Here is a 27,996-nt window from a genome sequence, read left to right as displayed (position 1 = left end):
GAACCCCCCTTGAGAATGTAATTAAAAATATAAAACCTAAAATCTGTCTTTAACATTACAATACTGCAACCTAAAAGACAAGCTTGGAAGTCATCAAACTAGCCAAGACAGTGAGAGCTTAGCTGAGTGACACAGATCACAGTGATGACACTGACAGCATTATTTCAGAAACTGTGTTTTCACAAGGCTTCATGTGTACTTGGTGGGAGAGGCTTAAGGGTGCAGATTGGTTGCTGGACCAAGCTAAAGAGGAGACAGCCTGCAACAAGTGAGTGCAGCACGAACAATTATACTAATAAACTTATTTTTATATAGCGCCTTTAAAGGTGGCTTCTCAAACGCTTTACAAAATGACAACAGCACCAACAACAATTAAAAATAAATTTCCCTATTGTACAGTATATTCTCTCTTTCACTCCTGCATCTCTCTTTCAACACCTTTTCTCTCTCTGTTCACTCTGGGCCACTTCTTGCTAACTCGGCACAAGGACTGAAGACTCAACTGAAGTAAGAAATAATTTAATTTGAACAAAAAATAGGAATTAAAATGTCTAGTTCATTAAGCAGGAGTACCTGCTCCTCGTCTGAGCCTCGAGTTATAGGCCCTACAATCCAAAACTATCCAGGTCCCAGCCTGTGAGACTCACTCTCTTTTCAAAGAGCTTGCTCCATTAAAGGCATGTTTCTGGTTTTCTCAGGCAAGTCAAGTTAACTCAACAAGTTAAAGAAAAAATACACTTAACAGCAAAAACCATTATTAAGTGAATTAACAGTGAAAATTAATATCAGCTTCACAGGTTCTTCAAAACCCTGGAACTAAATCAGAAATCTGAAAACGAGATACTCTGACTAATTTATCTGTACACTGCTTTTATAAGTTGGCATTTGCTTTTGCAGTAACCAATGCCATACGTAATTCACATGAAGGTTTTGTAGTGATTCCCTAAATTTAATTTCCTTTAAAAATGATACTGTAAATAATTCATTTTCAATAAAAAAACACGAGCACACGATGCTGTAAGAGAGTGAATAAGAAGTGTATAGTTTTGTTTATTTTGTACGTGTTCTCGATGACCTTGGTCTTAGCATTCTTAAAAGCAGTTTAAGACAGATTCTAGAGCAGGGTGTTGAATTTCACTCGTCAATGGGTGAAAGAGTTTGTGGTTTTATATTTTGTCATATTTTATACCATCAGATTCATCTACTCAAATAACTCAAGATAAAGAGTATGTTCAACATTTTGAAACCTAGAAGAAGTGTTAAATATGTCATTCCATATATTTATACAAATATGAAGTAAGAAGGTTTGCTCATAATAAAATATAAGATACACTGGTCTTTCATAAATTAAGACCATGATCTCTGCCCCAACTTCACAAGACCCTCCAGTTTCGATGGTGCCCACCATGAAGGCCTTCAGAGTAATTAAGATGGATGCTATCCCACCAGGAAGATGACATAAACATCACGAAAGACGTTTGAGAGTCCCACAACTCAGAACTGTGCAAAAACATTGCACGGTTTCAGATTTTTACATACAGTACTCAATAAGAGTGACGCCTAAAGCAAACCATGTAACCCTAATGGGAAACATTTAAACATTTCCAATCATCCATCTTAAAAACATTTAATCCTCTTTTTCTCTCTGTTATGTCATAAATAAAGACATGGCTCTGTCCGAGATGTTTGTGGGTTTCTGGATTCTGGTGGTCCTGAAGTCTTTGACAAAGAAAATATCCATGCATACCCCATCAAGAAACAAGCCAATGTGGTTTTGGAATATCAGACTTTTTGTATCATCAAATCAGAAGCAGAACTGACCTTCGACGATCCAATAATAAAAGACAATTTTTAATGACTTTACATATAAATGCATTCCAAAACATTTCTGTTTTTTTCAATGCCAGTTGCAAAATTACACAAGATGATAAAGCAGAAAAAGAAACAAGAAATCCCTCTATCCATCTTGGCTTTTTGTCCCCAGTCCCCAGCAAAAAGAGAACTGATTGTGAAGACGAGGGGTGCAATTACTTAATTGTTAAAGACAGACTTAACATGGCATAATAAAAGCAGTTCAACATGGGCTGATTAAAAACGTATGCTGGCCTGAGTTTGAAGCAATCTCAAAAGAAGATAAAAAGCCAAAAGATGATTCCAAAAATTAAAAAAGCCTTTAAAAGTTTGTGCACATCTCTCTTAATCCATGTGCTCATAAATAGCTAGTTTCAAAAACTAAGAACTTTAAAACGATAACATCACAAGTTCCTGAAGGCATAGTCAGTAATGAAATTGCTGGGATGGTCATGAAAAATTCTGTTAAAAAGAGCGTTACCTTATCTGCCACCCCAACACAATTTTTAACAGGTGTAAATGTGATTACAATATATCAGACTTTTGGCACACAAACACGATTCTTTTGTATCTGAGGCATACTTAGTTGATTGCAAACTTACTGTACTACTTACCCACAAATATAGGGTTCCCAATCTGTCCATACTACCATCATTATTTCATACATATCAGGATAATGTGTGGGTGAATATTCAGATTGAGAAACAGTGTCCCTAAGGCACAAGAAATGCCTAATTGTTCCCTGATGCCCGATGATGAATACACCCAGATTCAACAGGTTACAAACAATTGTCTCAATTTTGAGAGTACTGATTGGTCCTTCTTAGAAGCTCTGATTAACAGTCAAAACTAAACAATCTGGACTGAGCCTCAGTTTCCCAGCTGTCTTGATTTTGTACAAATAATATTGTAATTTTATTTGATATGACAGGTTTTAGGTCAAGATATTGCAAAGCAGTTTATAATTAAAAGGAAACCAGTAGAGTACACTGTATTATACTGTTTAGTTACAGCATTCGTTATCAGGAAACAGGAGTTTCATGAAATGTGTTTTAGAATGACTTTTACTATAAGAACACAGCTTGTGAGTTACAGTATGTACAGTCTCATATGGCATTTTGCAGTGAGGCGCAGAAAGACTTGACATCTGTTGTATGGGGCCTTGCTATGGTTTGGGTCATGGGGACGCATTTCACAGTGGGAAGAACTAAAACGCCATGAATTAAGATGATGAGATGGAGTGAAATAATTTAAAAATTTTAAAATCAGTCCTGGACTTTACAGACATCCAATGTCCAGAGCATCAATGTGTTTGTACTGTGGATCTTTGATCTAGCCGATCATATTTCTTAATCTGATGTAACGTAAATGTCAAACGTATGGTATCTGAACATACAGTACAGTACTGACAGCTGCTGATCAATTGTTGGTGATGCAGTCATTTTGGACAAAAATGCATTTGATATTTTTCCAACAGATTTAAAGAAATGTGCTTCAGACAGCTTAATTCCTGCAACTTTATGTACTAGACATTCTCTTGTAATCAAAATCTCTTGGATTTCTGGGACTGATCACTGAAAGAACTTGACAGGTGGCCTCAATTAACCTTTCAATCTGCTCTTTAGATTGCCAATGAGCATGACATGCATCTCATATTCACCCCTTTCTGTTCGCAATGATTCACTGATTAAAAGTCACATCTCGGGACTTTCTTCCACTGCTCTAGGAAACTTGATTGACAGGTACATGCAATATGTACTGTACTACAGAGAAAGAGCATTAAAGGGGGGGGGTACATTTTTTAAAAAGGCATCGTGGGAGTACGATGCATATTAAATGGGGAGCTTCTATAAAATATCTAACCATCAATGGCAGGTCTGATGCAGCACACGTAGAACCGTGCAAGGTTGAAGGTGCCTAACAAGGCTGTTGAGTCATTGAAGCAAGACAAGAACACCCAAGCTGATGACACACCCGCCTGCTGTGAACCTACTTTGGAGGTCCCCAATCAATTTTGTGCTGCTACAGTGAGTAAATTACATGAAGTAAAACATACAGCAAAATATGGGTTCCAGCCTACATTGATATAAGAGCCTTTACTGGTGAAGTCACTACAGAGCCCCATCCATGTGAGTATTTCAGTGTGTGAATATCTGAATGCACAGGCCAATATAGAAAGCCATTTTTCATACACTAATGAAGTATCTACTTGCTTTTTCTTCCTCATAGAAAAACATGAAGGAACTGTAAGATGGCTTCCGTTCCAGAAATTTTAAAAAATCGTTTAGATTGTCTGAACATTTTTTTTTCCTCTCGATAGCATTTCAAAAGCAAATGTCTAAAATGATGAAATAATTAAAAAGGCTTTGTAACTGCTAGGATTTTAATTCGATATTGTAGAATTATCAGAGATACTACCAGAGAAGACCATTAATAATAATGGTCTTGGGTTCTCAAGGATATTAGCAAAGGAAACTACAGAGACACCAGCCAGACACAGCAAAGCAACCTGTCTGTGGCTCATTGTGACAAATTCTCTTGATTCAAATTGTAAAAGTGGAAGGCATTTGTTATCCTTTGGCCATTGAGTACAGTCCACATGTTTTTTAAAAGCGTGTAACTGCACCTATTAATTCCAGCCAAGCAAAGAGTATTTTTGCATAATACATGAATGAAATCCATTAATCTATTAAAATCCCTAGTAACTAGTATTATTGAAATAGCACATTATATTATTTTTAAGTGCTGAAAATACAGAAAGAATACTTTATAATCTCTCAATTCACATGTTCTTCTTAGATGCTCTGTGTAGCAGGTAATGGTAAGCATGCCAAGTGGCAGAATGTGGTTTAGACACGATATATGTCCATGTCAATGAAGTATGACACAAGTATTTTACTCTTGCTTAGTTACAGGTCTGCTGAGAATAGAAATATCCATAAAATCCCCATTATTATTTATGTAATCCTTTTATAAAGGTAGAAGATGTGGAAAATCCACATGGCTATTGACACTTATGGCTGTAAATCAAATCATGGGTTTCTTTTTGTTGTTTTTTTTCCTTGTGATTTATGCTCCTTGGTAACAAAATAATTCACTGGCTTTAAAATCTGTGGATTCATACCAAAAAATATAGTGATTCGCCTCACACTCACATTGTCAGCTAGTATTGTAGAAAGCAAGTACTGTTTTTTTAAAGAAAGAAAACCTCATCAACCTAGATGTAGGCACCTATAGAAAAAATGTAGCAAGTTAAATTATATATTTTTTATTTTGGTTCATTTCAAGAAATCTTTGGTGGCAAAGTCTACTGCACAGCATCTGTATCTAGTCTGTGAAGCTACCAAGAAGCTTTATTATAAAACACAGTTTTACCTTTTTGATATTGACTAAAAATCCTTTTATTTAAGGTGGACACTTCATGTTTGAGAAGTATTAACTGAAATAAAGTGAAGCAAAAGTATGAAACAAGTAACTGCAAGACAGCTGTAAAACAGGCAAACCTGTCGAAGTTTGATCAATTTTGGGTTTTTCCACAGGAAACGGAACACTGTATTTTGTGAACTCACACATAATTTTACATGTAATCTTACACTTTTCTTTCTGTAACTTTGCATCTAGATAAATGAGATAAAAGCTATTTTCATGGCTTTATTACTCTAAACAAATGTATGCAAGATTGCTATTGTTATAGGGAATGGAATAAAACTTTACTGTTTAAGTTTTCCCAACATGCTGTATCCAGATCCCATCCACATTTTGAGTGCTAACATGTTGTTGCTTGGTCGATATGTTGGCTACATTTTCCATCAGTGTCACTACAGAGTAATATTCATATTGAAAATAAATAAATTCATCAAGAAGATATATGTTAGTAGAAGGATTAAAGCACCCTTTAATCTTGACCCTAAGCACACTTTTATAGCATCAAAGGGAGTTTCTGAATAAAGAAGCTGTAACAGTTTAAACTACTACAACCACCTGTCCCAAACCAGTAGAATATCAGGTGTATCTGGGGTCAATGAAAACACAAGACCACATGGTATCTCCACAATGAAATCTAGCTATGAATGCCTTGTAATGAGACAACAAGTACCTTACAAGCCGAAGAACAACAATTTAAAATGGAGGAAGGTTCGGAAAGGACTTAAAATGGGGATTCAGATTCACTTTGTGCTTTAACAATTTTACCCACACAATAAAAGTAATAAAAACAATCAAACCTTCAATGGATAAAGGTTTGAGTCTCAATGAAAAAACAAACAAACCTTGGTTTCAATTTAAGCCCTGAACCAGGCCTCTCCTGTTTATACTTGCAAAAGTTATTATAAAATGTTTAGAGGGACATCATTCCAAGTGGAAATTGCCTCTGGAGGTCTATGACAGACAGGGATACTAAAGGGTGAAACCAAAACAAGCCATAATAAGCCATTTCATAGGCCAGTCACGTTCCTAAGGTGGTTTTGTTTCCATTCTTTTTCCACCTCCCAGGAAATCTTTCTTGTCAACAGATTCACTCCTCCCACTTCGCCTTCAACAAAAATACAAGAAGTATGCCTTGCAACACTACAGCATCAACAGAAAAACTGTCCTATTCTATGAGAAAAAGAATGCAATCTACAGTATATAGTAGATGGGTGAGTTGTGTCAGCCATTTATTAAAAGGCAATTCTTCTGTCTTAATTTTTCAGTGCCTTGTACAGTAAATGAAACTGCTACCCTTTAAGAACTATTCTTCTTTGGAAGATTAAACTTAAAGATCAAATAAAAAAAACAAGGACTAATGTTCCTGAATAGAAAGTTTATGATGGTTCAATTTATTTTGAGAGAAACACAAACAGAATGACAGAAAGGGAGGCAGATAAAAAAGAAGTGTTGAACATAGGAAGCCGGAGAGCACAATGATTTATAGTACAAACCGTTACATACATACAGCCTCAATGATAAATTTGCAACCATGTTTGAAAAACAAGAATAAAAGCCTATTGGGATATTGACTAAGAATACTACTCATTAGTGGTAACAAAAAGCTTCTCTGAATTCCACTTCCCAGTTATGGGAATTCATTGTCCTCTGCTACCTGTCCCAAAGTCTCATATTCGTAAAAAAACATATAATTTAAAATACGTAATTTGTTTTTCAAGTCCCTGGGTTTTATGAAAAGGGCTCAAAGGATTTGAAAATTTGAAGACACAGCATCCAAGTGTTTATGTGTGAAGAATTTGTGCTTGTTATTATTTGTGTACAGTCTGAATCGTTTAATAGATTCTATTTGATGAAAGCACATTGTCTTAATGCCCCCCTTGTGTCATCTGCAAGTAATTATTTTGTTTTCTTATTCCATCGATGTGAAAAAACAATAGCCAATTACTTGATGAGTCATGTATAGTTTTACTATGTATGTACTTCTTTTTCATCAGTATCGAGGGAACTTTTCAGTTTCAAAATTTCGGTTTGGTCTCATACACTGCCTTCCAAAGGTATTGAGACAGTAAGTCTGAGAAAACACTGAACATTTTATTTTAAGAGATAAAATAAATTTGAATGTTCAAACTCAAAGCCAATTGAGTAAGCTTCAATTTAAGACCCAAACCAGGCTTCTGCTATATTCTTACCTGCTGCAGAGATTTAACAAAATATTTAAGGGCTGACATTTTCCAGGTGGAAATTGTCTGTAGGGGTCTGTGACGGTAAAGGGTAGAGTCAGTTCAAATCTACCCACTTTCAAAGAAATAAATTGATGGTGTTGACCCTCTTTTTTAAGGAGCAGACATTTTGGGACATTTAGCTGACTTTTGTTTCTTGTAGGTCAGGTGTTTGCTGTTGGATCAGTCTCATAAAAGAGCTGTGAAAATCCTATCAACCTGTTTCACTTTGACTTTAGTTTTTGGAGTCTGTAGACAAAAATGAAGGTCAAAATGAAAATGAAAGATCACTCTGTTAATTAAAAAAAGAATTCAGAAGGTGGAACTAAAGAAAAAATCAGAACTCAGAATCTGGGCATGTCAAAATAAAAGTTTGGAATATTATGAAGAAGAAAAACAAGACAGATATAACTACCAATCTGAAAAGACAGGATCAAGCAACTAAAACATCCACAGTCGATAACAAAAAACCTTATCAACAACAACTGTCCTTATAATCATCATAACCCTCCAGAGTTCAGGAGCGAGTGAATCAAAATCCACAGTTTGTAGGAGACTGACAAAACAGAATTAAAAAGGTTATGGTGCAAGATCTAAGCCTCTCACCAGCACCAAGAAACAAATAAACTAGATTAGAATTTTGACAGATCAGAAATGTGTGGACAACGAAAGGACCTTCAGGTGATTCAAAGTACGCCACCATATCTGTGAAGCATTCCAGACGTAATGTCATGGCCTGTTCACGCATAACTGCTTCTTGAACTGGTTCTCAACATCATTTTTATAGTTATGACAGCAGCAGCAAACTCATTTTAGAAGTTGTCTATCAGTCTTCTTTCTTAGGAGAAAATGCTTCCATACTCACTGATTGTTGCTTTACCATGCAGTATGACAATGAGTAAGACATATTGCCATGCAAGCAAGGAGTTCATCAGGAGAAGGAAGCATCTCAATCAATTACACAAAGAGTATGGTGAGCTCAGTGGGTTGCAAGGTTCATCTCACAAATACAATAGACTTTCAAGTAAGATTTAAATTGACTTTGCTGTACCGGTACTTTTGGAGGACACTGCACCTGTCACTATAGTTGGAAGGTATTTAATCATGAGTCATATCTTTGTATGATGATCTCGGGCAACATAATGAAATAGGCTTGTAATTACGGTTTGCAAAGAAGTGTTACTACGCTCATTTATATATAAAAATCATTTTGTATACATATAAATCATTATTACAGTATATACATATCAAATTTTGATTCTTTTATAAAGCAATCTGTATTTTATAGCATGCCTATCACTGTGCATTTTAAAATGGAAAAATGTCTTTCGTTGGCAGAAGTCTTTTAAAGATATAAATTGGACATTAAACTGCAGTTAATAAAGGTATCAAACAAATTTGGCAGGAATACACAAATGAATCCAGTAAATTAAACAGAACTAAAAGAATACAGTACATTTTTATTTATTATGTTTGATTTGTACACACAGCTTAAGACAGTATTTGAAATTGCTAGCTGACTTACAAGATCTGATATTGGCGGGGTTAGTATTCTTGGAGTTACAAGACTTTAGAGCACAAGTAGCATGTAGGGATAAGGGAAGTAACATTTCACAAATGTAGTCAAAAGTCAAACCTTTTAGCCCCTAAAGGTAAGCAGCAGTATTTTAAGTATTTTTCTCAAATTTACAGGGAACCAGTGCAAGGTAGCTAAGACAGGTGACATATGCTCATGCATTTTAATGTTAGTTAAAAACTGAGCAACTATTTGAGTTATAAGCACATTCCAACTTAAGAACAGGTTTGATACATCAGAACACAACACAGTATATCAATTCCAAAAAAGACAAAGGCACGCTTTTCTTTTGACTTTTGACTGACAAAGTTAAAACAGAAACTCTTTGGGTTGTAGTGTTTAAAAAGTTTATTGCAGAGAAAAAGCAATAGTGATAAAGACACGGATGAGCCTTTTCTCCTCAACGAGATTTAGTAACAAGTTGAAGCCAAACACTGGAAGCTGTGACCTGATTCACAGTTCCAAAACAAAGAGAGCACTGTGACTGTAGCTGAACCAAATCTGGTGTTAGACTGATGTAATGATTAATGTTATATCAATGTTGGACAATGTAAAATATTGTCTTATTCATGTTCAGCACAGCAGTTTTAATGAGTCATGTTGCTTTGTGCAGGTTCAAAGCTAGTTTTATGATTTACATATTGGAAGACATGGAAGATGCAGGAAACACAAATGAGATGGAAATGGAGCACTACCAATAACAAGTTATGAAATTATCTCTCCATTTGGCACAGGATCTAAACATTTAAAAATATCTCACCTCATCTAACAGTTTAACATCCACCTGAGGCAATGGGCAGAATTCTAAGAGCTTTTTTTCCATATTCATGAAGGTATTTATGGGTAAGAGAAACAAAAGGAGAGAATTGTATGTGGCTCAACTATAAATACAGTTTCCTTTAAATTTTTTTTTTTTCCAATAAAAGTAGCATGCATAGTTTAATGTTTCTTTGGTATGTAACAAACATTCAACTATTTTTTTTAAATCTGTATTCAGGATAATATTAATATAAACAAGATAAAGCTGATCTTATGTTCAACTTTCTACTATAAAATCCTCTCATATCCTTGTGTTATAATTTAACAACATTGTATACAGCAATCCATATGAGTTACGATGTAAATTTTACTTTTTCAGAAAGCAATGGTACTAGAGATTTATGCATTTTCCCCCATAAAAACATAAAAAGAATTTGTGACATTCTTTCAAGTCATTTCTTTAGAAGCTAAATACAAACGTTAACACACTTGTTGTATTTTCATATAACAAACAGTGACCATAGACAGTCAAAAAACCATATGTTCTTAGTTAATCGGTATGCCAGGAGTTAGGAATTGTGGGAGTTGGCAGAATTTTGTTCCAGCAATCTGTTCACAGAACTTTGAAAAAAGAAAAAGGTTCCTTCAAAGGTACAGTACGAGTAATTTAAGAGCTGAACTACAATGCCTTGAGAACAGGCCAGGAAGTCATGTTAAGGAAAATAAATGCTGAAAAGAACAAGAAAAGGTGCAAACTATAAGTTTATACCCTATATTTGCAGAAAGAAAACCTTGTATGCACATAACATTTAGCATACAAATTGAAAAGTCACAGTCCCTTGCAAAAGTAATCATGCCCTTCCTATGGTGTCCCATTTTGTGAAAGATGTGCACACATTTTTATACCTATTTTTTTTTTAAATCCTGAATGTTCAAACTGAAGACGTAAGCTCCCTAAAATTGGTTAGGAATGGTCAACTGGTGGACAGCAGTTTTCAAATCCTCTCAGTATGGATCACGTAACGATTTTGACACACTAAAGGACATTTGCTTTCTTATTCTTATGCCATTCCAGTGTAGCTTTGGCTTTGCTTTGTCCTGCTGAAATTGAATTTTTGACCAAGTTTTAAGATTTTAGCAGATCGAAGCACAGTATTCTAGCATTTGCTTGTATTTTTCCTTCTTTTCCTTCACCCTTTTCCTTCAGTCCTTAAAAGCTTTCAAGTCTCCGTTGAGGAGAATAATCTCCATTGAATGATGCTGTCAACGCCATGCTTTAAGGTAGGCTGGTGATGACTGGGAACTGTGCTGTGTTGGGTCTACACCAAATGTATCACTTGACATTTAGACCAAAAAAATTCAATTTTAGTCTCATCTGGGCACAACGTCAGTTGCTTTGTGGAATGACCGAGATATTACAGATGAATGTACATTTTTTTCCAATTCAGTCACTGAACTCCGTACATTTTTTTAAGTTGTCATTGGTGGCATAGTGTTATCGCTACGCAGCTCTCTTTTTGTCTGGCTGCGCAGTTTAGAGGGGTGTCCCTCTAGGCAGTGTCTCGATGGTACAATCCCCCTTCCATTTCTTGATGGTTGAGTATACTGTGCTCAAAGGGATATTTCATAGATTCATTTACCATTTTCCCCATCTGTGCTTTTTGATGACTTTCTCTTTGACGTGCTTTGTCTTCACGTTTGCATTTCTGCTTGAAAATCACTATCTGAAAAAGGAAAATCACAGAGACAGGTTTTTATGATGAAAAAACTGAAACATTTTCACTGCGCACAGACAGAAGCCATTCAATGAATTGTGTGGCACATTGAGCTAATTTTGTGAACCTACTGTAAGTCAATTTATGATTGCCATAGCAATGACTTTGAATAGTCATGCATTCATAAATTTTCCATTTGTTTCATTTCAATAATTGAATTATTTACTTCTGTCTTTTTGGTTTTTGCTTAGAATGTGTGGACAAGGTACAGTATATACCAAATGTGAAATGCTAAGTGGCAAAGTGTCATGACTGAAAGCTTTAGAGCACCAAAATGTGAAAACTCTGCAATACTTTTGCGAGGCCCTGTAAACCCTTTGAAAAAATGATTTTGAAGAAACAAATGCTCTGTTTTCTTTACCTCATGCATTCACAAAAATCCACCACATGTCAGTAGTGAGAGACCTCATAATGACATTCAAAGCTTTTGGACAAGAGACACAGCGCTGACTAAAAGCAGAATTAAAAGACCTGCCCCCCTGCCTTCATACAGAGCATAAACAACCTACAGTAAGTACTCTGTTGTTTTTACTGACATGAAGAGGTTCTCTGTGGGAACATTAATGCAAAAGCACAAGATAAAACATGGTTATATTTAAGGGAAGGCCTGAGCGATGGGCTTTGTTCTGGTCTTATTTGGTTTGGGCCCTTTCTTTGAAAGTGTTTATAGCCTTGTAAAAGTTGACTTTGTGTTCAACTGTGTTTTTATGCAGCAACAACACAAAGCAGCCAGTCTTTGATGAGGGGTACTCGGATATTAATATAACAGGCCAGAGTTAACAACTCGGTCTCTGCTGTTCGGCCTCCTTTTTTTGTTGCTGTATGTGTGCGTTTGTCCTTTATTCCTGGAAAACACATTCTGCTCTCCAAATCTAACACAGTTTTCAGAAGATCCTTGCAGTGAAGACAAGAAGGGGACAACTGCCCTTAACATTGGATAGTTGAATGATTTACTTCGACCTGAAAATCACATAGAACAGGAGAGAGTTCACAAAAGCAATTTGCAAGCTGCACTTTAAATTACAATTAGGCAGAGTGAGATCACTACAATATACTGTATACTGCAGGCGGTATATAACTGAGTGGGTGAATGAGACCCTTTACTAAGAGATTTACATATACAATACTAACTTTCTTTTCCTTTTTCTTCTTATTTTTATTTTTCAGATATAAATTTTATTTTATTATTCAGATATATTTACTGATCTCCCAGGAAATATATCCTGCCATTAAAATATATGAGAATTCTGCAGATTTTGTTTTCCAGTTGGTTTACAGTATGGAATTATATAAGCACATTACACAGCATGGAAACTGTACACAGTATGGTTGTAAAGGTTGTAAAATCATCAAGATCCTACCTGTACAGTAAATCAATTATTTTCACTGAAACAAAAGGGAATGCCATTCCTAAATGTTATGTTAAGATTCATTTTCTACACAAAACTTTAAAAATGTTCAAATAGCAACAAATGAATAGGACACAGGGTAAAATTAGCAGAAATACTGACTCTGCCTCACGTTTATAACTATCAGCAAAAACACATAACGTACAGTATATAAGGTGAAAAAATACTGTAAATAAAATAAAAGCTCAGGGTCCAAAATAAGCAGCAAAGGTTTTTTCCTTAGTACTCAGATTTCACATTTTACTGCTCAACCACAAAAACTCAAACACATTTCCCAACTTCTTGCTCACTTTTTTTTACCATTATGCACATTCTTCTTTTAATAAGTTTGCCATAAATCATTGCCACAGTCATCTTTACTATATATATCTATACAGTCATATATACAGTACATACAATGCAATGCTTTATGTAAGCATTACCCCGTTTAATTATATTATATTTTGTTGAATTAATATGATGTACAGTATACATGTTTTCATGAAGTGAATACTTTTATTCACCCCCCGTTTGCTGTGGGAGTCCTAAATTAGTTCAGGTGAACAAAACTACTGTGTCAAATCAAGTTGATTAGTCACAACCTCTGGAACTGTACAATAAATGTTGTCTACAGGACTTCAGAATACAAATACCTGTCTGTTAGATACCTCAGTCAGGTATTCCTTTGAGCATGGTGAAGTCTATCATTAAGAAGAAGAAGGTGTCATGTCACTCAAGCACTGCCTAGATCAGACTCTCTCTCCAAAATTACTATAATTGAAATGAGAAAACTGGAGAGGGATGCCATCATGAGGCCAGAAGCAACTTCAAAATCGCTGCAGCGTTCAATGACTGAGAAGGAAGAAAATGTCCATGAATCAACAACATTGTGGTCATTCCACAAAGCTGGCTGTAATGAAGAATGGCACAACTGACTCATGTCCACAAGGAGTTTGCAACCAAGTATTAAATCATGTGGCAAAAGGTTTTGTGGTCAGGCAAGACAAATTGGAGCTTCTTGGTCAAATGCAAAGCCCTGAGGATGGCACAAACCCTGCACAGTGCATCATCCAGTCTACACCATTCCTACTGCCAGGCACAGTGGTGGCAGTATTATTGTATGTTATGAGAATGCGTCTCATCAGCAGAGATTGATAAGAGTGTCAAGACTGAGGGGAAAATAGAGTGCAGGCCAATATTCGAGGAAAACCTGTTTCAATCTGCCAAAGGCCTAAACTTTGGATGAAACCTTTAAGCAGTATAATGACCCAAAGCACAACACTGGAGTGTCTTAAATAAGAATAGGAAAATTAAGGTCTTTGAATGGCCTGGTCGAAATCCTGACTTAAGTCTGATTGATTAAAAATTGTTGTCCATTAATTATCAACTTGAAAGAACCTGGTCACGTTTGCACAAAAGAAAACAAATGCAAATTGTGCCACCTGGCTCTCTATATATAATCCCAGATGCTACAAAATGAAAGCTATCTCCCTATTCTAAAAATGCCATAACACAGGATTTACAGTATTCTACCATAAGGTAGGGTCTAAGGTCTGTGTTCCATCTCAGGAAAGTGAAACTAAAAACCCCAAACAGCTTCTTTGGAGTTGAAAACACAAATAAAGAGTATAATACTAAATACGTTCCACACACATCTAAATTTGTTAATTTGTTTATTAATTTAGAGCTCCAAATATTGTTGAGTATTGTTTTAAGAATCAACCCAGGAAAGTCACATCCCTCCAAATGTATAATTGCTTGTAGGCAGGAGTGGCTACAGTATGAGATTTTTCAACCTAATGACTATAATATACATTAGTTTATCTGCATGTAAATAATCCCTGTGCTATTCCGCAGTTAAAGACTGATAGATGATTTAGACAAAAGCATCATCTTCAGGAGACAAGAGATTAACCTTTTAATGTTTGTATTATATGTGCATCATGTTACATTCTGAAAATATTCTATGACCTGAATTTGTGTTGATTTCCCTGATTTCTCTGCTATGTATGTTTAAAATCTTTGAGTAGTCCGTTAGACTTGAGTGTTGCTTTCTTGCATTACAATATACAGACACAAAAGAAGATCCAACTTGTTTGAGAAAATGAAAAGTAATTACTGTAGGTTGGTATTTTAAAATGAGCTGTGATGGGCTATTTCAGCTTAAGCAATGAAATGAATAAGGAGCAATACCAAGATATTAAGGGGTCAGCTGGAAGAATCAGAACAGCTCTTTTTTAGGTGATTGTGATAAACACTGCTAGAAAATATTGCTACAGTAGGTTATCATTTTCTGTGTACTATACCAAAATCAGGGTTTTTATACAATATCTTTTTTTCAAGAAGGCTTTACTTTGGAGGGGTCAAATAATGTTATCAAATGAGCATGGACACTGTCCTTAACATGTAAGAAAAATAATACATCATTAACTGCAAGTACAACAAGCCCTTCCTTAGTGTAATGGTGTTTGTTCACATCTTACAGAAGGGCAGACCTGGATTTGATTTTCTCAGGCAAAGTATGTTTGTTACTTTTTGCCATATGGGGAAATAAATACAGTAACACTTGCCCTATCATTACAGTATATCATAATGAAAGAAGCATTTATTATGTCTAAATGTAGGGATGCAGATGGAAAAGGGATAATGAAAAATTGCGCGCATACCACAATGTACTGTAGGTGAAAGCCACATTTTAAATATTCATACACACATGCCATATATCAGTATATTATCAGGCTTACAGCACTTGCTCAAAGATTAAGCCCCTTTTAAACTACACATTCCCGGAGACATTCATTACTTGTGAAAGATCAAAATGACAGTCTTCAAAAACCACAAAAATAAATAATGTGTAATAATAAACCTTGTGTGCATTTCTATACCCATCACAAATAATCCAGTAATTAAATGACTGACACTCACTGTGGCTATTTACAATAATTAGTGGCTGGTGGCCTGTAATTTCATACAGTTATATTCCTACAAATATTATACAAGTATGCAATTTTAAAACTCCATTCCATGACCCCAGAAAAGAGATAACTTTTGGATTTTGTGGGAATACAGACTTTCTCGAATGCCAGGACCATCTTTTATAAATAACAGACATGAAATAACGAATACAAAATAATATGCACATCATATATGAATCTGAGTAATTTAGAACTGAATAGAGGACAATTAAATATAGCATTTAACTATACGAAAAAAAATCTAATTTGTTTCTGGTTCTCAAATATGGATGAGATGCTAACCTTGACAGTCATTAGGATAAATCAGCTCATCACCTGTGCCCAGTCAGGAATTTAGTGCTAATCCAATATTCAAAATCACATTTTGTATATTTCAATGAAGATTGATCAATTGATCTAAAGAAAGACAAAAATATTCAATTAATATCTAAATTTTGTATGCTTTCGTTTTCTAAAATTATACACTCATAAACAGAGTAATAATCTTGTGTCGTATATAAATTATATAAATCGGGCAAAATAAAATCTGCAGCATGAATTTTGTGAACTCCCACCACTAGAAACAGTGCCTTTATTTCCTCAAAGAAGCACAAAAGGCTGTGTAATTTTGGACCGTGTACTCCCTGGGACCTGGCTAGGGTACATATTCACTACAGTTTCTTTCATGAACAGTAGAAATGTTTCAAAAGTGAAAAACTTTCCTAGTGGTCATACCCCAAAAAGCAGAAAAGGGTTCATAAACATAGTAATGTCAATACCAAAAGGTATTCAGCTATATTAATGCTGGAATAGATTAATGTGATTGGAAGTAAAGCTTTGTTAGTACATTCCTTTCTTGATCATCCTCTTTGTATCAAGAAAGTATCTCTCCAGTTCTGTGTTTTTCACAGAATATGCAAAGACCCTACAGCGAGCAAAATTTGAAAACCTTAAAATGGCTGTAGTTGTACACAAAGTGCCTTTTAGTTACCCATGAGTGCCAATGAGAAAGCAAGTTTAAAAAAAGAACAAAAAACCAGAGGTGAAATCTGTTTAATATGTGTTTGGTAATCTGGCTGCTGGTGTTCATCCACATACAGTAAAAGCTCATGCACAAACAAGGAGCACAACCTGATCAACTTGCTTCACTTGTATATGTTATGCACTGCCATTATTAATGTTCCATCTAACTGTTGCAAGCAAAACAACTACAAAAATGCACATGATAGCAGGCAAAGATTAGCCAGACAGAACAACATCCATTTTGGGAGCTACATGTAAATGTAAATGTACAGTACAGTATTTGTCACGCACTGTTTATGCTTATTACATGTTTGGGAAACAACCCTTTCTGTCTTTTGTCCAGATCTGTTCTGTCCAATTAAGTGATGGAGGCTAAGACTGTTTCCTTGGAGGAGATGTCAGTTTGACAGCACTACAGTATGTAGTCCACAGGTGAGGTCAGAGTACTTTAAACTTTTCTCATTAAAATGTCAATGAAATGCTTCATTCTTCAAATCACGTCTTCATTAGGTTTTTATGTGTGAGGTTAGATGACTGCAGGAACGTTGCCTGGCAGATAATAAACTCCTGGGTCCAGGGTTGGATTCCAGGCAGAAGCTTCTTTCATGCAGAGTTTGTACTGTATGTTCTTCCTGTGACTGTGTGGATATTTCTGAGAGATAAATTAACCAAGTAATTAATTTAGTGATGGAGACCCCGGTCCTTTCAAGGATGATTGGCATTCATCCATTCATTCTCAATCTCCGTTTGTAAAGAAACAGCCATGTTTTGGGGCTACTGTTTTTTGTAACTGTTCTTATGTCCTTACGGACAACATAACAACATAGTTTTTTTTTTTGTGGTACCCAAAAAAATGTGCTAGATACTGCCAGAAATGTGCTAGGGGCTCTCCAGTTTCTGATTGTTGAAACAGAACTCCTCCTTTCACAGCCAGACCACCTTTCAATCATACTGATGGCATTAAGGCCGCCTTCATTACTCAAGTGAGACCTGATGTCTTTATGATAGATTTCTATTTTTCATATTTTACTTTTTAGTAAAAGTGGTGTACCAGCGGAGCAGTGAAGCACACGCAGGAAGGCAGGAAGAATTTTCAGGTAGACATAAGAAAGACAGACTGGTTAAGTAGAAGAGAAGGTAATGAATTGATTTAAGGATCTCATTTACCCTGAAAGAAATCAGGGTATTGACTTCCTCACCATACACTGCTGGGTGTCTTGTTTCATACAACCATGTCTGAGGATAAAAAAAAACTGTTGCTTTGTTGTATGGGTTGCACCTGCTCAAGTCTGTGAACATCCTCATCAAACCAGGCCTTATGTACCACATCCACCTCATTGGGGAAAAAAAGGTTCATATTCCCTTCAATGTTTCCAATCCCTGTCAGTAATGTGGGTTTAACATTTGCTCTTAATTGTATTAGCTTTTCTAAAAGTTTCAGGACCAACAGGGAGAAATCATTGCTTGAATCTTAGTGTTATAAAACTGGAGCCAGAATACTGCTCGCCCGTTGAACTTCTTGCACTGGCATGAAATTTCCTTAAGTTTTATTTAGGGTTTTCGGGATTTATAATAATTTCAAAGAGTAATTCAGCTGGGATTTTATAGTGTGCTAACGCCCGACTGGGAAAGAGTCAGTCTGTGTCAGCATATTTTGAGGTATACCAAGAGGCACTGGAAAGCTGAGGAGATTGCTGTAATGTTGTTTATTAGGCACATTGGCAGTGTGCCTGTAGAAAAGTGTTTTGAAACAGTTTTTTTACAATGAACAAACAGTCTACAGAGCAAGGTAGAATATTAGATGTTTCAGTGCAGTCCCCATGTGTTCTTGATGGTTATTATTCATAAACCATTTTGGAGAGGAAACAAAACAGTTCCTTCATAGCAACTTACAGTGCTGCTAGAAAGAATGCTGTTCTCAAAGACAAAAAATGCATCAGCATGTGCATATACATACACATCTTCAAAGCCAACAAATGTGAGCTATTTTATATGGTAAAAGCATAATTTACAGCTTTATCGATTACACTTACCCTCCCAATACAATGTCAATACTATAGGATCAATCTTAACTTGCACTAGGGAAGGTTTTTTAAACCTTTTTATAACAGGAACATGTGCAGCTTTAGCTTGTTTTATTTTGCTAGGAAGTCATTTTCATATGTAATTTTTGGTATCATATTTGCATCACATGACAATATAAGAACAATTCTGAATTTTTCTGGACCAATCGAACTTGTTTTAAAAGGAGCCATTAAGGTACAATTTGCTTATTATAGAATTTTACAGGACACAAAGCTTATTTATACCGATCATACTACTGTAAAGGCAAACACATAACAGTTTTAGCCAGTGTACATCACTTCTAAATTAGACAATATAAACAGTGAAGACACTGAATGTTTCCTTTTATGGTGGTCAAGTGGTAAAATAAAGTTTTTCTACAATGTTTAAATTTCTAGCCTTTAACAACAGGTCATTATAAAGGACAAACAATATTATACAATTTGGGCCCTGTAATCTCACTTCAATACCAAGATGTACTATTGTGTTGCGTGCAAATAAATTGAAGATGATGGCAACATTCAGGTCTATGCAAAGGCAAGCCAGAGGCATTTACTGTAAAGGAGAAGTGCAGCAATTGGGCAGAAAAGCAGAACAGGAGTCAGGAGTCAAGAGCACTGGGGAGATTCTGTGATGATTGTAAGTTATTTCCTCTTCTTAGGTAGATTAGTATAGTTGGCAAATCCAGGATTAAAGGCAAAGGATCAAATGTAACTTTAATCCTTGGAGTTCATGATCCAACATGTTCTCAAGGTCTGTTTAATCAAAACCTTAGAACTGTACTGAATTGGCCCCAATTGAATTGATTTAACCCCTCTCTCTGGTGCAGAGCTGCGTATAATTTAGAGAAACCTAGAAATCCTGGATTGCAAATCCCAAGGACCAAAATTAGGAATCTTTGCATTAATTCTTTATTAACAGTTATCAATCAGACAGTGGCACCGAAATTGGTACCCAGAACAGTCTCTTGTGAAGGACTGGATAAAATTAACTATAATTTGAAGAAGAAAATTAATTTTGGCAGCAGTGGAAAAGCACATCCCTTAAACATCAATCATCGTTACATTAAATCTGCTTGTCTATGGTGCACATAGCATCTTTTGCAAGTGGTTACTCCATAAGAGTCACAGAATTATACCAGCAGGCTTTCTACATGTTCAAAAAGGGTTTTACAGATGAGAAACATAAACTCATAAGCATTCCTATTTCATGTTCAACTATTTCTTTTTCAAGGAAATTGAACCTATTTGCCAGATTACCTCAGATTTTATTTTTAATTGCAAGCATTGAACATTTTAGATCACATCCTGGACCAATCATTTACGCCTGTAGATGATTTTTACCATGCTTGCATGAGAATAGGGGCTTCCTTCTTTGTGCAGGATGCAGATGTTTTCATTGGCCTCCAAGCTGGAATCATGCCCTGATTTTTTTATTTTATTTTTGTTTAAAAACCTCAAGTCAAAATAAATGAATCTGCTGTAGAGTTTGTGATTAAATTCATACATGTAAATATTAATTAAGACAAATACACAATACTGGGTGTCATTTATTCGTTGTTTTTGTCCAAACTGCTATGCCACTTGCAGACCAGACACTTGACCTTGTAGTTTTAACTTGTTTAGTTTTTTTAACGAAATCTACAGGAGCCAAGAGGCCAAAATCTACCCTCCAAAACCCACCACTGTGAACCACAAGGCACTTCAGGCGTCTTTCGTCATAGCTAACTGGATTGCCAAAACTGGGAAGCCACACACGTTAGGTGAGACGTTTTTCTTACCGTGCGCTAAGGAAACGGTTTCAATCATGTGTGGGGAAAAGCGCTGCAGAGCAGCTAGCAGTGATACCAGTGTCAAATTATACCGTGTCTAACCGCACTGGGAGTATGGCAAGAGACGCGGAAGAACAGGTGATCGCTAAGATCAAATCTAGTGTGTATTGTTCTTTACAACCTGGCGAGACCACTGATGTCTCCGGAGATGCACAAATGCTTGTTTACGCCAGATTTGTTGAAAGTGGGAGATTTTTTGTTATGTTGTCCTCTTCCCGAGCGTGCCACTGGCGATCAACTTTTCGTTTTGCTGGACACATATTGTATGTACTGTCCGTGGGCATGAAATTGACTGGAACACGTGTGTGGGAATCTGCTCAGACGGTGAAAGAGCTATGGCTGGCAAACACAGCGGGCTAGTCACGAAAGTACAGGTCATTGCTCCGTCCGCTTTGTATGATTCATAGACAAGCCCCCCGAGCTCAAACAAGTAATGGATGAAGTTTACGTACTGTAAATCCCATCAAGGCCAGTGCAACAAGCGCACGACTTCTAAAGATTATTCCAAAAATTAAGCATAGGATGACTGGAGATGCAGCCCTTTGCTACTACGGACCCAAACTGTGGAATAGGATTCCTAAAAATATTAGAGAGGCCAACTCTGTGGATATTTTTAAATGGCAGCTTAAAACTTATTTTTTTTTACTATCGCTTTTACTTGATTTTTCTTATACAATTTCAGTGCTATTTGTATTGTTTGTGCATGGCTTTTCTAATTTGTTATTGTGGCTTATTTTAAGTTGCTTAAAGTTTTTTTAACTTAATTTTTTTGTAACAAGCACTTTTGCAAACATTGTATGAAAGCTGCTATATAACTAAAAAAAACATTATTATTAAGTGAGTAGGCTTACAATTTATACAACATGACAATCTTTTAAATCTGTGTGTGTGTGGAGGGGGGTGGGGGGTCGCAAAATATTTTTAACCCCTAAAAAGGATCGTACTCTCAAAAAGGTTAAGAACCCCAGCTCTAAGCCATCCTTTGAATCTCAGCACGCCTGGCAATTTCAGGATTCCACTCTCCTTCATTAAATGGAACCAGGAAAGCAGGTGTAGACTTGGAGGAGAGAGTGAATTCAAAAGCACAGCATAATAAATTCCTAGTGTCTTTAAATGTTCCTTCCTTGCCAATCCTCGGCTTGTTTCTTGTTAATAAACATGTGAGTTACCTTTGTGGTGATGTGATGACGTGCAGCAAGAGAAATTGATCTTGTGTGCATTTGTTTTAGTTTTCTGTGTGGCACAGTGTCAGGGGAAATAAAATTGGACTGATGAAGAGAAGAAATGCAACACTCGGGTCTAATGGATTTGATTAAATATTGCTAGTTGATATCAAATAAAATCACAGAAGACATGAACAGAAAATGCAGACCAGAGAGTCATGATTCTTATATCAAACATGACCACACTGTCAGCATGAAAATATTGTGAAATAAGTATTTAGTATGATGTCCCTGAACAATAAAAACAATATGGGAAGTGTTGATTCATATATGAATCAGTTTGGGATACTACTCTACTCTTCGTTCCGGTCCCACAGATGTCTTGTTGAGTTTAAGTTAAAAGAGTAGAGTAATTTTTAGAGCTCTAGCCTTATAGCTGGACATTTTTGGGTTCACATCTTGGGTTATTAACTGCAGTTGTAGCCTTGAGCAAGTTATATGTCAAAGATAGCTGTGAAAAAATATTTGGCTGTATCAGACAAATAATATAACATTGAAAACAATTGTGTATCACAAGACCACATCATTCTGTTTTTTTGCAACCTGAAAACAAGTTTACACGCATGCCCCAAACAGAAAATTGAAACTGTAATAGTGGTTAAGTATTCAAACTAGTTCTTAAACATGTTTAAATTGGAGCAAAAGCCAGAACACATAGGATTCCTCCAGTAACAGTTGTGGAAACCACTGCCCTCAGTACTTTAGGTCACTCAGGGTTGTCCAGTTCTGGGCTGATGGATTTAAAGGCCTCTTTTCAGTAGTTCGACAGATCCTAATGAACGCAATAGAGAGATGAAATATGTACTGAATGTATTCTTGGGATAGGGAGTCATTTCCTCAGCTTGGCAAATCCCCCCTTCACTATTGTGAGGAGTGAGCTAGGGAGTCTGCTGCAAGGTACAAGAGGAGGAGTTGAAGGAGAAACACATGAAAGGAAGTACTGGGTGCAAGTAAGTAGGGCAGCAGACGTGTTTCAGATGAGGATTTCACCTACCACACAAGCTTTTGTTTTAAACACAATTGAAGCAACAGCACATGTGTAACGAAAACATTCTTTCAGGACCCTCTGCAGGCGACACAATCCGGGAATGAGTGGGGAAAACACAGGGAAAAAAGCATGCAGGATACGGGGATTAAAACAGGGGGCGTGTCCTTGGTGCGCTGGTGTTTGGGGGAGGTGTGGCCGAGGCAAACAATCCAGGAAGAAGTCCAAGGGAGAATCCAAAAGGAGGTGAAAGTCCAAAGCCAGGCGGTCCATCCTAGACAGATGATTAAAAACGGGAACCGGGTAGGAACCGGCACGGGGACGGAACTAAAACCTTAACGGGACCAGGCGCTTCCAGGTCCCGGACACACCTGGTACGGAAACCAGAGCAGAGCCCGGAATAGAGTGAGCGCCTGGCTTTTAAGAAGAGGGTTGGAACAGGGAGCAGATGCGGTGGATGAGTAGAAAACAAGGAAGGGCTGCAGCTTCCTTAAGAGGAGGGGTTTACGAATGTGACAGCATGAAGAGCTGGACGAAACAGTTAGTACGGCCCAATAGATCCAACGTGTGGCTGGAATTGCACATTAAAAGCCTGGAATGAAAACCTACTGGCCCTCCAGGACCAGGACCAGGCAGCACTGCTTCTTGTAATATAACGTGTTGAGGCACCGCAGGGTATAGTCCATCGCAGGGTATAGGGTACGAATAGGTGTGTCCATCTCACCAAACATGCCCCTCACAACCTGTTAGGGAACTTTTTCACACTTTTCTTCACAAGCACTCACCATCAAGAGTGGTGCTGTACTTGGCCCCCTCATCAGGGCCCCAGGGTACATGCCAACACATGTCTTCAGCTCACGGACTCTTGTGCCTTGAACCTCCAACTTGCTCACGCCACTGTCCTTTATGATCTCCTCCAGAATGGAGGTCCCTTACTTCACCTACTGTAGCTCTTCATTTGTGGATTCCTGGGGATTGACACGCTTAACCTTTAACTCTTGATCTTACTCTTCAGCCATAGTGTGCCAGGATGCTCATCACACATCAGCTATGAGTGGGGAGGAGAGCAGAGTGATTAAGTCAATTTATAGATGGGGATTATTAGGAGGCCATGATTGGTAAGGGCCAATGGGAAATTTGGCGAGGACGTCGGGGTGACACCCCTACTCTTTTCAAGTAACGCCCTGGGATTTTTAATGACCGCAGAGAGTCAGGACCTCGGATTTACATCTCATCCGAAGGACGGTGCCCTGTCACTATACTGGGGCATTAGGACCCACATGGGCCGCAGGGTGAGCGCCCCCTTCTGGCCCCACTAACACCTCTTCCAGCAGAATGTCCCTAGGACCTTTTCCTAGGAGGTCCTCTATTCAGATACTGACCAGGCTCACACCTGCTTAGCTTCAGTGGGTTGCCAGTTGTGAGTTGCAGAGTGATATGGCTGATGAATACCATTGAATACCCATTTCTGATAGCAAAGTGAATGACAGAGTCTAATACTTACCTGAATCACCACTAACAGGAAATAATGGGAAATCTAAAATCTCTTTTACAGCATGCACTTACTGTATAACTATGTAATTTTTCTGAGTAAAATGTGGGTAAAAATAGAAATCCTGTAGTTAAAATCCTTAATTGAGCCTTCTAAAAATGACCCTATATACTGTATGTCTGCTGCATTAAGTAAATTCAAAATCTGCTAATGGATCAGCTATAAACATGTTATTTCTCAATTTAATGAACAGAAATCCAAAGTAAATGGCTCTCTGAAAATAAGTAGCTTGAATAAGCACCCTTATACACATTTAAATTAACTTAGGAGCCAAATTAGAATCTGCAATTGTGGACCATGAAAAACAAATTATGAATACAGGAAATTTTAATTTAGACGCCCTGCAGTATTAAATTATCTTCAAAATTTAAAACACTCAAGTGAAATTTCATATCTCACAAAATTGCAAAAATTAATGCTACATTTAATTCAATTTTACACCCCACATTAAAGAAGTTATGGGCCAAAGATTGTTTTTGTAGTCTGCTTTGGTTTTATGTCTCCTTAACTCATATTTGAGTTGGATTATTCCTTTAATCATCCCAAGATTTGAAAGCAGATGTTACATTTTTTTTCTAAGCCAGAACTAAGAGGGAGGCAAACTAATTGAAACCACTTAGAAAAATAAGTTAGAGGTGAATTTTTATAGCGTTATAAACACAAAAGTTATAATGAGTGATGTTATGAGTTCAGTCATAAGTCAAGGTACAGTTTTCCTTACTCTTTGTCCTTCATATCCCAGTTTAAAACCTTGAAAAATGTAAATTGTTTTGACAGCTATATTGGTAATGATTTCTTTACAGAATATACAATATGCTTCTTAGGACACAGCACTATTTTCTGTTTCACAAGTTACAGGATACAAATGTTAGCATTGAATGCACAATACTGTCCTTTCACTATGAATTATGTTAAATGATCTAATGTCAAGGGACTTAATTAAGACTTAATTGTATTGTGCCACCTTAAATTGGACTGCTTCATTTTTTAAGAATATTAATGCTTACCATTACTGTCATTCTAAAGTAACATATTAAACATAGCATAATTTCAATGTTTTTCCTCTTTGTCATTGCACAAACATTAGATTTATTATGGACTATTTCACTTTCCATTACACATCTTCAAGCAAATAGGTTTGAAAGAAGGAATGAAAAATAAGCAAAATAAGCAAAATAAGTTGGTTTTTATTTGTTTTCCATACTTTTACCATTAAACTATTGATAAGAGATCTTTAAAAAATATTTTATATTTTAATTATTCATTATCCCTGTATACAGTACATACTGATGGATAAAGAAACACAACACCTCCTCCACACTCCCGTCTGCGTGGAACAGGCTGAAGAGTGACTCATCTGTGAAGAGGACCTGATGCCAATGCTGACGAGTCCATCACAGCCTCTGTCTGGCCCAAGCCAGTCGGGTGTGACGTCTAGGAGGTGTGAGCAGAGGGCCTCTGACAGGTCGCCTTGTTCTAAGGCCAGCAGCATGGAGCCTCACTGTCCTGTCACTGATGCGGACATTGTGTCTGCTGGCAGTTTCAGCAGCAGTACTGGTGGCAAATCTGAAACAATCTCTCAGATGGACCAGTCTGATGTGTCGGTCCTGTTCTGGTGTGGTCACTCGAGGGTGACCGGATCTTGGACGGTCATCTATCCTGCTGGTTTGCTGAGACCTTTTCTGCAGTCGGGACACAGTGGAGTGGCTGACTCCATAGTGTCTGGCAACGCTGGCACATGACATTCCTGCCTGCAGCATGCCAATGGCCCTCTCCCTTGTTTCTGTTGACATTTGAGGCATTATGGAAATCGCAGAAAACTGATTGAGTGTGGCCTTTTTCTTGCAGTGACATAAGCTTTGAATTAAGGCCTTTGTAAAGGTGATCAGGCATTGTTCCACCTGGACCTCGTTGGGTAAAAGTGCACCTAACGAGCTTTCAGGTGATTGGCAAGTTGCAATGCCTCATTGCACAAGCTGTATTGCTGGTCAGAAGGCTTAAAAAATTGACAACTTTCTGTGAAAGTACATAGGCTATAACTAGTATTCTCATTCCTTAAAATGTTGCATTTCTTTTTTCCATCAGTCTTCTTCTCCAAAAGTAAGAAACTAGCCAACATTATATGATAGTTTTGTAAGTTCCCCTTACATACAACATATATTATTATATATTGCAAGCAGTATGTATGTACGGTTTATTTTTCAAATAGAAAATCCTTACTGGGTTGTCATCTTAATTTGAAAAACAGTGATCTACAGTATAAGGCAGAATTAATCTGTGGACCAGTTTTAAGGTACTTAATGTTCAAATGAATCATTTAGAAAAGGAACATACAACCTCCCCCCGAGCAAAATTACACATATTCTTTCATTTTAGAAAGTACACTACATGCAAAATAATGTATTTTGAAATGTGCTGCATTGTTTTGTAGTACAAACAGATTTGGGAATAATCAAATCAATGTGTGCCCAAAATGCTAAGTGGAGATTGTAGTCACATCCTTTCAAGTATGTGACATTTTCTTCATTTATTTGGTTAGGAGCTACTCAATAAATGAGTCCGTCTATGCCGTTCGTTAATCCAGCTATCCAGCACTACTGTATTTATGATTTATACATTCTTTTTAAAATCACATTTAACAAAATGCTGAAACAATGCTGTCTATTTTTAGAAATACATGCATGTTTACTGTGCAAGTTATGACTTCTCTACACATTCTAGGAAGCCAAGCTATTTCATTTTTAAATGTACTTCAGATTGTTTCTTGTTGTCTTGTTTGCAGTGGGTCGATGAGGATAAAAGCCTCCCCAACTCACACAGGATGTGCCTAAACAGATCAGATAATTATGCATTTCCAAAAGACTTCACTCAAATGTGAATTAGAGCAGAAAACCATGTATTAAAATACTATTAAAGCCTGCCCCACCAAATACATAATGAAGACAAATATAAGGTTTTTGGTAATAAAAGTAAATTTGAAATGCCATATACTGTATTTCTGCCTAGTGGTGGGTAAACTGTGTAGAACAGTGATAATGTATCAGCCATGTATCTTTATTGCTTGCTATTATACTGAGTTGACACAGTCTTGCTTCACTTAGTTGCAGGGTATGTTATCCTAACCACCTGCAATGAGGTCTGAACTATATTTGGCATGAATTACTGTACTAAAGCATTTGGACTTCTTATGCCAATAGTGCCAGTAGAGAAATAATATTCTCAAATACGATTTGATATTGATATATAAGGTTGAATCCTTTGGCCATATACTATATTTAAATATATAAAAATAAATAAAGTCTCCTTTGACTCCACCATCAGGGAGAACACTGACACTTAATTTTATCTTACACAATACCCCACTCTAGGA

The 27,996-nt window shown here is 36.7% G+C and overlaps 1 long non-coding RNA gene across 1 annotated transcript in view; it reads left to right on the top strand.

The window, feature by feature from the left end:
- LOC107077143 (uncharacterized) overlaps positions 1-17,379 on the top strand; it is a 54,250-nt gene extending 36,871 nt beyond the window's left edge. Inside the window, exon 3 of the long non-coding RNA XR_001478249.1 lies at positions 17,315-17,379. This is a non-coding gene — a long non-coding RNA (uncharacterized lncRNA). The remainder of the gene's footprint in view (positions 1-17,314) is intronic.
- The last annotated feature ends 10,617 nt before the right edge of the window (positions 17,380-27,996 follow it).

Source organism: Lepisosteus oculatus, chromosome 1 (assembly GCF_040954835.1).
Source record: "Lepisosteus oculatus isolate fLepOcu1 chromosome 1, fLepOcu1.hap2, whole genome shotgun sequence".
In the NCBI taxonomy this organism is placed as follows: Eukaryota; Metazoa; Chordata; class Actinopteri; order Semionotiformes; family Lepisosteidae; genus Lepisosteus; species Lepisosteus oculatus.
Note: the sequence above shows the minus strand (reverse complement) of the source record. Positions and strands in the feature narration are given on the sequence as shown.